The following is a 13877-nucleotide window of genomic DNA, read 5'->3' as shown; positions in this document are numbered from 1 at the left end:
CCCAGGGAAGTGGTTGAGTCCCCATCCCTGGAAGTATTTAAAAGACGTGTAGATGAGGCACTTAGGGACATGGTTTAGTGGGCATGGTGGTGTTGGGTTGACGGTTGGACTCGATGATCTTGGAGGTCTCTTCCAACCTTAATGATTCTATGATTCTATGTGGGTGGTTTTGATGCCTGCACCAGTTTTAAGAAGCTATGTCCTGAAGAACATGAAATTTAGGAAGATGAGTAATGTATGAAGTGTGAAGGCAGTGAGAGATGATCCACATATTATGTGCTTTTATTTAATAATTTATAAATAAACAACAGCTTTCCCCAAACTGCCCCTCAGCCCAGCAATTACATGTTGGCTGAGTTCTTGTTAGTGCTGTTCTTTTATAATAACAAACTGTTCCCAAAGCCTCACATACAGGGAGTTAGACAATCAAAGTACTGTGTGCGATTTTCCACTTAATTCATTCAGTTAGCTGCAATTAAAACAATACAATTCAAAGCCTTGTGTGTTTCTCTGAAAAAATACAAAACTTTAGTTGTTACTATTAATATATACAACCTACAAGAAAGAGTTAACAAAGCCCCTTTTTCTTCCCTGTTGTAGTAGAGTTATTTTCTTATCCTTTTCTGTAGATGTCCTGGCAGTCATCAATATTTCTTTCAGTCACTGTTCTTCAAAAGACACACACTTTTCATTCAACTGCACAGAAAGAAATAGAATTCAGTGGGCCAGATTCCCTCGGTGGTCAGATCCATTCACCGTGGCTGCCCAGGGAGGAATCTAGGTGAAGGTGCAGGGGTCTCATCAAGAAGAGAATTGAACCTATTTAGAAGGAAAGAGGCCACCATTTTAGCAGGCAATAATCAAATTTCTGTTCAGATTTTACCCAGATATTTTACATAAACATTTCATATTTCTGGAAAAGCAGTGTCTTCATGACTACTGATCTCTGCTCACCCACTTAATATAAACAACATACCAAGTTTTAGCATCACTACAGAGCCATTTCTTTTTGTTTTATGGGGCTTCGCTAATGAAATCTGATGACAATCTAATTAATATTATATCAGTTTTGCAACTGCAAAAGAGAACAGAGCCTGTATCTTGGCCCACAAGAAAGTGTTAAGCCATTCTAATAGAGCAGCTGTGACTGTCTCCCATACCATCAAGCTCCCTCAACACTGGGCAGATTTCCATCAGCCAAGAACACACTCAGAGTGTGCAGTGCTTGGAGAGCAGCAACATCCCTGCAGTCCGAGGATGCGGTGTGTTTGTCCAAGTCTCACAACATTTCCAGAGCTTCTATGAGCAAGGTACATCTCAACACTGTCCCGAGTAGAAGACTATACTCCTGATGTGATACTATTCGGTATGTTAATTCAGTACTTCAGCTCTAATTGTTGACAGAGGCTTTGATTCAGCCTACTCCTGCAACAAAATAATAAACCACTGATTTGGATCTGTCATTTTAATTATTATCCCACCAACATAAATGAGCATTTCATTTAAGCTCGGTTCCTCAAGAAAGAACTATTGTGTCTACTTTGATAAGACGGTATGAAATGTATCCAAACATTTATCAAACTATGCGAAATCTTATTGGAAGAATATGTTCTAATATCTTATGAATAAAGTCCCCCAAGAAAAAGTAACACCGAAATGTGTGTCAGAGCAGAGATTCCCAAAGTCTGGTCCAAAGGGAATTCACAGCTCATCTAGTGCTCACCTTTATTCTTTTATTCCAATACACAACAACACAAAAAGGAGATGGCAAAGTAAAGAACCAAAACCAGCATTTTTTTTCCAGAAAGACAGAACTCTCTGCCAAACCCAGCTCCAATTACAGAAACACTTACCAGTATTTTCCTTCCCTCCAGTTACTGCAGTTCTACAAAGATGATATGCAGTGATGAATGACAAGGAAGGCAATTCACCAGCCAAGGTACTTATTCCAAAGTTATTCTTCTTAAAAGAAACGCTAATATCATACTCCTGGCATACGACTTTACGCTTGAAGAATCTTGCAATTTGCGTATAATCTGGGTGAAAAAAAATATAGTTGAAAGACCACGTCTCCAATTGTTGATGAATGTTTCCAGCAAGTCTAACAAAAAAAAAAAAAACCAACCATCTCTGCTTGGCACATGTTTTTTCCAAATGTGTTTTCTTAGCTTAGGTCGCTATAACAGAGAAAACACTAGGCAGATAGCAACTGTATGTGTTCTGTAATAAACATACTTTTCACAAGGCATTTCAAGGCAATTGGATTACTAACAAACTTTATAAAAAGCTAAACTTATCATCAATGTATACCAAGGACCGTGTTATAACAGTAAACTATATACAGTAAGGCGCTGTCCACGAAATCAAAGAGATATTTCACATCACTTTAATATACTGACATTATCGACCGACCTATAAATACCGGTAACATTTTCATTATCATCTACACTTAACCTTCTTTATGCTTTCAAGTGCCCTTATGTCCAATACCTGAAAACATGCAATTCAGTTCCACAGAGTAACTCCAAAAATCACATCAAGGAAGTTCTTTATTGGTTTCCCTCAATGACTTCCAGATTAAATCTGCTCTTCTATAAACACAGTAAAGGTTTTCTGTAAGTGTCTAGTCTAAAAACACACGGTTGAAGTTAGTAGATCTTTTCAGTCCAGCAACAAAGGACTACGCAACTGGAACGCAGCTAATAACTGCTGATGACACACATACCAGAAGAAAAATCAGTGCCGAGACCCTTAGTATCAGAAGAATAAAACCATATTTAAGAACTAAAAGAAGATTTAAGAACTAAAAGAAGATTATGGAGCACACAAAAGGAATAGGTTTGTATATGAAAGTATCTACCTTTTACCTACTCACCTTTCAGACATTTGGCTTCATTAAACTCCCAAACATCAGTGCAAGAATGAGCATAAATGCCAGAATGCCAAGGTAAGGAACAGGCAGACATTGTAAATCTGTTCACAGTAGTGTTCCAGATGGGTGCTAAAATAAGAGTTATGAGTTACATTCATTTCAAGTAAATATAAGAGTATCTATACTCAGTTCAGGCCTTCTTTAGTCATCATCTACTTGGGAAGAAAGGAAGAAATTATAGCTTCTGTAGAACAGCAATAATTTTTCTCAGTGACAGAAAGTGAAAGTGAACAAACTCTGGCCCTTCTCCAGTTCAAGTCAAGGAGAGTTATGTGTGCGAATCCCTGAGGGTGACATCTATCCAGACTGATATGGTCGCACTTACCCACATTGTAAGCTCCCGGATCAAAAGCAGTTGGCTCAAGCCTCCGGAAGAAGAAAGGTTTCACAACAAAATAGAGGTTGGGTGCACAAACTTACCGTCTCTCCTTGTAACAAAAGCTTTCTTCCTTAGAGTTTGGTAGAAGACGTGATCTATACCAGTGACACCAGAAAAGCAATAGTAACTGACAGTGACCTTTCAGGCCCATGCATTGTGAGTAGTTTCTGTTACAAATGGGTAAGTGTTCTTCAGGCCTCCTAGAACAGGGAAACAAAGAAGAGCAAAAGAAACCCTGGAGTCCTCCAGAGTCTCAGCATTTCCATCTAGCTTTCCATTCAAGTATTTCTACCCTTGGTTATTGATACTAAACAAACCCATGGATGCACTGAATAGTAACAAATCAGCAGCAGCTAATAAAATTAAACTAAGCTAGACAACATTGCTATATTGAACAAAATAGATTCTTCCCTCAAACAGCAATGACAAGAGCAGACAGAAAAGCAGCAAATGTGCGGTGACACAGACCTTCAGCTGGGAAGGCAAATGGACAAGCCTTCACCATTGTGTAAATTCTGTGGTTAGGTCCTGGAGGTTGTGGCTTCAGCCCCAGGTCCCAATTCCTTACCACAAACCACCAGAGACCTCTCTGAATAAATGCAAGGCCAGCTCCTTCTCAGCGAGGCTCCATCAAATTTAAATATTATCCATGCAAGGGGCCTCTGGCTTAAGCATCCTGCCACAGGCATGGTTATTCAGCACAGCAATATGTAGGCACAAATGGGCTGGAGCGTGAGATAGCTGAGACCTGTTCAGCTTGACAACCGGTGAAAATCCCCTGACCACCTCCCATCCCCGCAGGCTGCCTGTCTCGTTGGACAGCCCCTTGGGAACACGACTCAGCTGCCTTCTCTGAACCAGTCACAGAGGACTGCAGATTATTTAATATTGCCTGTATTCCAGGAGCATCCTGGGGACCTTAATCATGGTCCTCAGCCATGCTCCACTAGGCACTTTCCACGCAGTAGGCGAAAGGCAGCATCTGCACGTCAGGGCTACTCTAAGGAAGGCCTGTCTGCTTGCAGAGGTACCTGCAGAGCAGCAGCTTTTGAACCACTCCACACTATGATGCCATTGCCAACATCTGAACGTAGCTAAATCAGCCTCTGTTTCTGAATACCGGGAACGAGGCACACCTGCATGAGCACCAGCGGTCAAAGCCGCCCAACCTGTTGACACTGGAGCTAGACAGATGAAAGTCACACATGGGACAGCCCCTGCTTTGCATTTTGGTGCAGATGTACACAAAGAAAGGAGTAAGGGCAGAGCTGAGACAGTGGGAAGCTTGGAGAGAAGGAGGGTGTCTTACTTGAAATCACTCTAAAGAACATTACAAATCTGTTAAATCGTTGTGGGTTACCCTGTATTTCAGAGTAAATTAGTAACTTTTCAGAGGGAGTGAAGAAACTACCACTCTACTTTTAAATAATGAAAATGCTAAAAAACCTACACTTAACAGCTCTAAAACTGCAGCAAGTCACCCACCAACACCCACTCCTCTTGTCAGCAGGCTTTTTTCAGCTTTGCCTATTATTTGTGTCAAGCCAGAGATGTTTAATGTTTGCTGCGCTTATCTGCTCAACTTTAAGGAGCCCCAAATGTGACAATATGTACCTGTGCCACTGACCTCTTTCCCCACGGTATTTTGATCTAAATAAGTAACAAACAGAGTTTCCAAAATCATTTGGATTCACTGGCTCTGAGTGCATAGCTGTAAAAAATCTGCTTTAAGATTAACATCCAATTTTATTCATGCCTGAGGCTTCACCACAGCATCTATTTTTGTAAGATTAACAGCAAGATCCCAGTTCTTCAGAAATGTAAAGAGTAACAGCCAATTGTAAAAGGAAGATGATGTTTCCTAACCTGCCCTGCTCACATCCAGGAAGGTACATTTTCCTAGCCCTTTCCATGGTGGGTGTAATTTCTATTTGCATTTTTGCACCCACAACATGCAGCATGTGTATTAGTTCTTCTGCCTCCCATTAGCTGAAATGCATTTCTGATGAAACTGTGGGTGCCAAAAAATACTAACACAAATCTCACATGTGCAAAGCATCCCCTGAAAGACAGCTTTTACTCTGGAGGAGTTAAGAAACAGCCATCTTCCTATACCTTGCACAACAGCATTTTGAATCATCTAACTTGAAAATACAAGTATAGAAAATGAGCACTTGATATTTCAGCTAATCCATTTGAAATGAATATACATGAAAACACCTTTTTGAACATGGCAATCGGAGGACAAATTGAGGGCCATTTTTAACCTAAACGGCAGAAGAAAAGTTGCTTTAAATAGTGCCTTTGGTATCTGTCAATTAGAGCTATTGCATTGCTGTCAACTTGCACTCCTCCTTTAGTTCCAGCTTTGCTCCATCCTACACAGATCCGTACAAATCAATTGTCTCTTGCAAACATGCACTAACCACTGGAAAGTGAAATTAATAAAGTGCAAGAAAAGCTGATTCGTAAAGCTGACACTCCTGTGCCCAACAACTCTGGGTTTCTCCCCTCCAGCTAGCTGTTTGAGAAAGGCAGGCAAAGTGGTAAAAGATTATCAAATTGCAACTGTCATTCCTGACAAAATGCATCTCAATGCTGGAAGGAATTTTAGGTTTTAAGCTAAAACACGACCCCAAAGGGTTCCTCAGAGCCTGTCAATATCTGTAGCTTGGATGGAAAGCTACCACTGAGCGCAGTGTGTCCAACATATAGAACCTGCCACGAAATGAAGTTCTTCATAAGAAAGCTCATCTCAGTCTTGGTTGGTAACAATAACAAGGAGACAAGATGAGACCATCAGTCTCAATTGTGAAGACAATGTTTTCCTCCCATATTATTCTGTCTGTCATGTTCCCTTCAGGTTCCAAAGGAATCCCTGTCTCATACATCATTATTTCCCACAAAGCTTGAAAGCCTTCAGGGGGGCTTTCTTCCTGCCCACTGTACCAGCCTTGATGTCTGAGTACCTTCAGAACAGTGACAGAGGCCTCTGCCAGCAATAAAGGGGAACATCTGCATACCAATTAAACTGCTGAGTGCTGAAGAGTTAAAAAAAAAAAAAAAGAGGGGGGGAAAGCCTTGAAAGTAAATCTGAGCCAAGTTCTAATTAATGCCCTAGGCCCCGATTCACCACAGCACTTAGGCATGTAGTTAACTTTAAGCATGTATTTAGTTCCATTGAAGTCAAAAGACAGCATCGAAGAGGCAAACTACATTAGCACAATTTAATACTCTTTGGGCTAATTAATCAGCCATAAAAATTAACTATGAGAACTGTATTCCTTATTTCCCTTGCTGTGACATTTCCAGATAAAAATACTTGGATGTGGCTGGAATAAGCAAAAAGCACTACCTTGTTTGGCTGTCATGGGCAGCTAAGTCCTACCGCTGTGAAGGCCAGTCCCTAAGAGCAGCTAAAGGTACTGAGCTCTCTGCACATCACAGCCTAGTGCCTGTGTCCTCTATGTGGTGACAGCATGCAGGCACAAAAGGCACAGCCCTTGTCCTGAGGAGCAGTAATCTAAGAAACGAAAAGAACTGGCAACAGATGAGCAAAGCCATCAGGCAATGGAGGGCACATCAGAGACATCTTTCCTTTTCTCTATAAAGAGGCATTTGTTCACTGCAGCGCATCAGTGTCAGCTGTGCTCGGAGGTGGCAAGGAAGGGCAGCAAACAGGGCTGGGTAAATGAGGGAAGCTGAGGGCAGATGCGAGTTTGGAGGCAGAACTGGTGAGGTTACCAAGAGAGGCACTGTCAGGCAGAGCTGGCGGGAGATGGGCAGAGCTGATGTCTAAAGGGTAGGCAGACTGGAGTCTGGTCCAGCCCCAAATGTGGACAAGGGCTAAACTCTCCTCGATTTCAGTGGAGTGGGACTGAGCCCTGTAAAAAAGAAGCCCAGAGTGCGATCTCCAAATAGCTGAATAGTCCCAGATACATCCAGACCTTTTCTCCACTTGGTAAGCACAGCATGGTGAATGGCTGCCAAACAACCAACAATGTGCAGGCTAGATTTGCCCTGAACATGGTCTTCAGGGGCCCAATACAACCAATTTTTGAGCTCCTGTTGACTTCACAAAGGTGTTTGTACAACTAACCATTCTGTAAATCAGGATGCAAGGAGAAAAGCTGGCTGATAAGGGTCTTCTTGCTAGGATTTCTGCAAAAATGAAACCACAGAAAGTTTGACAAAGTATCATTAATGCTGTACATAGACCTATAAAAGCTAGGAAATCGAGAGCTGGGGACATAAACTCCTGGCTGACAATAATTCGTTATCTCATCCATTATGAAAACAAAAAAGGACAAAAACAACCCCCCAAAAATTACGACGCCATGAGCATAAAAGAAAGTACCAGCACAGCTTTTCAGATTAACTTTGAATTTCCTTGCTTTCATTGGTTTAAGAGGTCTATTGTTACTCGCTTTTTTTTTTAATTGCAGATACTAAAAATTCTTTTATCTTTCGAAGTCCTTAAAGTCTGTTATATAAATACGTAATTAAAGCCTCTTTCAACTGGGTATAATTTACTCTATAGTTTACAACAGCTGCACTAGAGCTATTACAGTTTATCATTTAAAAGCCTAATTAGGGGCTTCTTAATTAGTGGATCCTTCAGTCACTAGACTGTGACTGTGTAAAAGATGCTTGGCAGCTATCGCATGTTACAAATCTGCATGAAATGTTTGCGTGAAAACAGGGTGAGTACAAATCCAAAAAGACATTCATTGTCCCTGCAGGTCAGCCCATCTGAACATGCAAACCTCCACACTACATCTACACTCTCCTCTCTAAGCACGTGGCTGGTCTGCACACAGCCTTTCCCTCGTGCCCATGTTGTTGGGAACCGCCAGTGCATCCCGAGGCAAGCCCCCAGCCTAGCTGAGCTGACCTGCTACGACAGTCCACTCTGATGTGACCATTCTCATGTTCAAACACAACCGAAAGAGAGGACGGGACTCTGCCCACTGACTGCTCAGGCTGGCTCTCATGTGGCTTGTCAAACGCTTTCTCCAGCAAACGCAGCTCCTCGCTGCTGCCGCTCTCTCTCTCGGGAGCTCTGCACCATGCTGGATTCAGTGGGCAGTCCCTGTGTGGTGCCAAAAGTACTCATACATCACTAGAAGGAGGAAGACAGGATTCAGTTACTGCCTCTTATTTATAGCCACCAACACGGATTTCTCGTTAATCACCACCAAATTAGCAGTCAGTCACTGAGATTTTAAGTGCAATATTTGCCCAGAGAAAGGACTGTAACTCCTTCATCCTTCCCCTCTGGGTGGCATGGTGCGGGTGAGCAGCTGGTGGAGCCATAGCTAGTCTTAACAGGAATCACTCACTGGAACGAGCCTCACATGAGCTTCAGGCTCACAGGACCAGCGAGGAAAGAGCTTGTCCAGACCATACTCTGGAGGACTGGTGGGGTTTTGCTCAGCTTTCACCTGCTTGTAACACAGCTGCTGTGTTACAGAGGGTCAGATTTGGGGTGTACCAGCATTTGGGAGCATTGCTTTAAACAATACAGTGACAAAATCATGAGTTTTTATTGACTGCAAGATAATATAAATCAGCTACTGAAAACCTGTATCATTAGTGCTATGCTTTCCAGTGGTAGATAGCTGCAGTAATGGATTGGCCTCTCCATCTCATCCTCCCACTGGAAAACAACATATACAGGACTGATCAATAACCTGATCTAAGTTACTTGTAGACATGTCAGGTGCAAATATCTCCCTTTCTCAAAGGTTTAAAAGACCAGATATTTTTGCAAAATTTAGGCCAGGCAACAAATTGCTTTGGATAAATTGTTGTTATGGCGGAGAACAGCATAACCAGATCCACCCACATTGTTACAAGGAAGTTTTAAATAGACAGGCAATAACTGTATTATATGCATGTATTAAGTTGTGGGGTCAATAGCTCAAGATGTTCCTTTGCAACAGGATAAATTTCCATTTGAAAAGCACTTTCTATAATATTCATGTCGCCGAGGAACCTCCGTTTGACAGGGAATAACTAGATTATTTCATCATGGGGTTTGCCACCAATTTCTACAGCTGAAATCCTAAAATACCTTCAAAATCAATATGAAAATCTACTGCCATTACTAGGGCCAGGATTTCATCCTATTGTGTCACAACATATTACCCACTTAATTTAGTGTTGCCAAATCTGAAGTCAATGGAAACTCTGCAGGTCACAGCCTTGTTTCCCCACGGCTCAGTGGAGAGCCTAGAGAGGTGTTTAAGGGCCTTCCCTATATAAAGATGGCATCACTTTCACTCCATCAGTATGATTAAAGCATGTACACACGTTTCTTCCCCTTACCCCACTCCCTGTCACTTGCACACACACACAGAGGGGATATATTCAGGAAGATTATAAAGCAGGTCAGAGGGGAGCTGAAGCACAGTTATTTCACAGTTATTATGTTACAGCCTCCAAGGATGTCCATGGACACAAAGAAGCGGATGTACGCTGGGTCCTGGCTGTACACTGAGTCCCACTGCAGCACTGACATCAAGGCAGTCTTTTCGGAGGAGAACAAACACTAGCCAGGGCTTTCTGAAAGGCAAGCTGTCACCTTCTGAAAACCCTTGTGGCAAGCCACCTACGGACTCAACTGAGAACTTCACAGACACATCGTATTTCTTTCATTTGAGCTGACCTTCCTAGAAAACTTTGCACTCCAAATTCCTGGAAATCCTTGCACCCTAAATCAAACACCCTTTTAAACAGGTCCTTGTTGTACAACACAGATTGCATGGCCCGCATGGCACTAATGCCTACTTTCTTCATTAAATTTAGTGGCATCCAAAGTGATGCTATGGAAATGATTTTATCTGATTTCATTTTGCGTTGACTTCTGTGACACAAGAGCAGGGATGGCCTTTCAAAGGGGAAAAGGCCATAGTAACACAGCGGCTGGGTTCAGGCAACCACAACCATAAAGCAGAGGTGAAGGCTGAAGACAGAGGAGAAAATAACATCATGCCAGTATGTTTTATTTTCAATTACTTCAACCCAATTTGCTGGCTGGCCCCAAGCAAGTACCATGAGCCTCCTTGTCTTTGCAGCAGGGCAGACATGCTGCACCCCACCATGGAAAATGCTGGGAGAGCAGAGTGGCAGAGCAGCCAGCGGCTTGGTGAGGCCAAGTGCCCTCTGGAGCACAGAGCCTGCAGAAGCCGGGCAAGTGTGGCACCCCTGCGGTTCCCAGCAGGACAGCTCACCACCTCAGCTCCCTCAGCACCCGGGCACCACAGTGAGGAATCCAAGCACCTGCATGCAGCCCACCACTGTCCCAGCTGCACAGGCTGGCGGCTGACCCGTTCCAGCGCCGGGCCTGCTGCCTGAACCATTGGGTTCAGAAGAAAGAAATGTATCCCTCTGGCAATCAAGAGATCCCTTTTTATGGAGGCAGGATCATGGATTATCATTTTCTGTAGTCCTCTGCTGTTCTCCTCCCCCCCCCCTTTTTTTTAAATAAATGAAAACACACCAGAAGAGCTCAGCATCTTCTTTCAAAACTTCTCTATTTCACTAACTTGTTCCAACCTCCATCACAGCTCTTTCCTTGTCAGCAACTGTACCACTGTGCTATACCTCTGCCCACGCACAAATGCACTGGTTGAAGGTATGAACTGGAATCTCTCTGTTAAAGGAACAAGCAGGCATCCCAGAGACTGACACAGCTGCTATTTGCATGTAAAAGAGGAAAAGAGGTGCATGACTGAGCCCAAATTAGCATAAGCAAAGCCTCCCACCGCATTTGCAAACTACAGCTTGCACAGTGGTGCTAATAGAGGTGCACACTTTCCTCACAAAGAAAGATTTCTACCTCAGCTATAAGGAAACTTGGCTAACAGTGGTTCACCGAATATAGCATCACATGAACTTTTAAATCCCTGCTTTCCTAAAATTTAGAGTGCTAGAAAAAGAGAAACACAATGGATACAGGGTGAGCTGGATATGCCCAGGTTGAATTTTGTCTCTGCTTCCGGCTTGATTCCTGAAGCTGGCTACCTCAGCGAGAGTCATATTTTCTAAGGCCTCCATCACTTCTGTACCCCTAGATTTTTGAATGTCCAGAAATATTCACAGTGCTCAGTGCATCTAAAAATGAAAACCAAAATAAGCAGGGCAAATGCAGATCTAATGCTCAATGTCTCACTTCCATCTTTGGAGAAATGAGGACCGTTAACCTCTTTTTCACCATCAGCTCTTTCAAAGGGATGCTGTGGCGATTCATTTATGTCTGCAAAGTCTTGCTGAAGACACACACTTCATAAACTATAAGACTTCCAGATATTAACACAATCTTTGTCTCTTTCTCTGGCTGTATACACACATACCTAAGCATCCATGCCTGTGCATATACCTACTGAGTCATAAAAAGAGGATTAGATGTCTCAGTAGACTATTTAAGCAGTGTAATTTTATTAAGAACCATCCCCCAAACCAAACTGCATTTTGAGGTCTTGTTGCAGAGAAGTTATAGACTCTTTCTACTTTATCACCATACTTTTATGGGAGCTGTTGGAACAATTCAGTGCCTCCACTACTTCCGCAGTAGGTTTAGCTCATCTGAGAGACTAGAAAGAACAGTAAATGCAGAAATTAATGGTAATAAAAATCAAAGCTAAGCCATACATGAAGAGAAACGAATTTCAAAATGAAAAATTCGATTACACAGTACCTGTCTCCTGTCTTGATTTCCTCATTATATGTAGAAATTAACCCTGTCATTAAGTACTTTGATCAGGCTGTACATAAACAGCTTATAACGGCATGAAATCTACCACAGCAAGCAGGCAAATGAACAAGGGGAGAAATACTGACATTTGGGGCTTCTGTCAGACATCAAGTGCTCCTACTCCCTCAGGGCCAAACTGCTAGAGTAAATGGGGTTACTCCAAGGATTAATTGCTCCCTCCTGGTTTGCACTACTTCCAGAAAGTTTCAGTAATAATATCTAAGAGGCTATCATTTGGAGATCAGTATCATCATTTTAAGATCTTTGAGAGATTTATAAATTGGGCCGTTGTAACTGCTCTTAGGCTAAAACTCAGTACAGAAATTCCCAGCCCATGACGGAGCTGAAGCAGTGTGCGGTCAAATTGGTCCAGGTTTGCATAGCTCAGAAATGAGGTATGGCACCATTTCACATATGCCAGCTCCAAACATTTGTCACTTAAATTTGGAGAATTTCCAGGCACTAATACATATCATAAGCAAGATTTCAGGGCAATTGAGGGGGTTTTTTCTGGTTTGTTTGTCAGGATTTTGGAGCAGAAGTTGCTTTCTTCTGGGATGCATTTAACTCAATGTAGCTTTACTTAGTTGTGGTACTAGCTAAATTCCTTGTACGTACAGATTGCTACACAATCAGAGGTGGTCAGGCCAACAGGATCTCTTCCCAACTCTGCCCCTGGCCTGCCATGAGTCCCTTACCATCTCTGAGCCCTGTTTCCAAGCAGCCGTGTTTTCTGTTGGCTTCTTCCACCTCTTTGCTCAGGAGACCCTCAGCATGGAGATGGACTGAGGGTGGCCAGGTACAACATCCGCCCCTGAGCACCGCCTGGAGGCACTCTGTTTTGTTTAGAAAGTACAGTTCAGATGCTTGCTCCTCTCTGTTCTCCTAGCTTAGCTGTGATGGCGTTTCTGGTGATTTGCCAGTTACAGCAGGCATAGACGTAAGGGAGAAATCCTGACCCAAGAGAGGCAAAGGCAGAGTTTCCCACTGTCTTCAAGATGGCCAAGATTTTAACTTTAACATCCTAATAAAAGCTTGGAAAAACACGAAGCAACCCCACAGATTATTTGTTTCTTTATGCATTGCTAAACATACTGCAGAACAGGCATTTTATTATTCCTAGAAGCACTAAAGTCCAGTATTTCCTCTGCTTCTCACAATCCATTATTTTATCCCATTGCTACAATCAGCTCCAGGACATTATAGCAAGAAATTGTTCAAAATGGCTATCACCACAATTTAGACAAACTCAGTCCTAGACCAAAACAGCTCAGACAAAACATCACAGGCACTGTGGAGCTTCCCAGCGTACTGTTCTCACTCTATAAAACTGCATAACTGTTCTTACTCATGCCCCACATAGCAGTTGTGTGCACACAAAAACAGTCCATTCCAGATCCACAAATACTCAAACACTCCTTTCTGTATAGTCACGCAAAGAATGCAACCATGTGTGCTGGTTTTGCCTGGGATAGAGTTAATCTTCTTCATAGTAGCTAGTATGGGGCTATGTTTTGGATTTGTGCTGGAAACAGTGTGGATAACACAGGGATGTTTTCGTTACTGCTGAGCAGTGCTTACGCAGAGTCAAGGCCCTTTCTGCTTCTCACCCCACCCCACCAGCAAGTAGGCTGGGGGTGCACAAGAAGTTGGGAGGGGACGCAGCTGGGACAACTGACCCCAACTGACCAAAGGGATTTTCCACACCATATGACGTCATGATCAGCATATAAAGCTGGGGGAAGAAGAAGGAAGGGGGGGATGTTTGGAGCAATGGCATTTGTCATCACTTTGTCAAGTCACCGTTA

The 13877-nt window shown here is 42.8% G+C and overlaps 1 long non-coding RNA gene across 2 annotated transcripts; it reads right to left on the bottom strand.

Annotated features, from left to right (window-relative positions):
* Positions 1-313: 313 nt before the first annotated feature.
* LOC103918498 lies at positions 314-2552 on the bottom strand. Of its 2 annotated transcripts, none has more exons than XR_663703.1 (3): positions 2491-2552; positions 1854-2036; positions 314-819 (listed from the first exon to the last, which is right to left on the bottom strand). It is a non-coding gene; the product is annotated as an uncharacterized LOC103918498 (long non-coding RNA). The 2 variants fall into 2 exon arrangements; XR_663702.1 differs by lacking the exon at positions 314-819 and adding an exon at positions 1187-1425.
* Between the last annotated feature and the right edge of the window lie 11325 nt (positions 2553-13877).

This window comes from Pygoscelis adeliae, unplaced genomic scaffold (genome assembly GCF_000699105.1).
Source record: "Pygoscelis adeliae isolate BGI_AS28 unplaced genomic scaffold, ASM69910v1 Scaffold4, whole genome shotgun sequence".
In the NCBI taxonomy this organism is placed as follows: domain Eukaryota; kingdom Metazoa; phylum Chordata; class Aves; order Sphenisciformes; family Spheniscidae; genus Pygoscelis; species Pygoscelis adeliae.
Note: the sequence above shows the minus strand (reverse complement) of the source record. Positions and strands in the feature narration are given on the sequence as shown.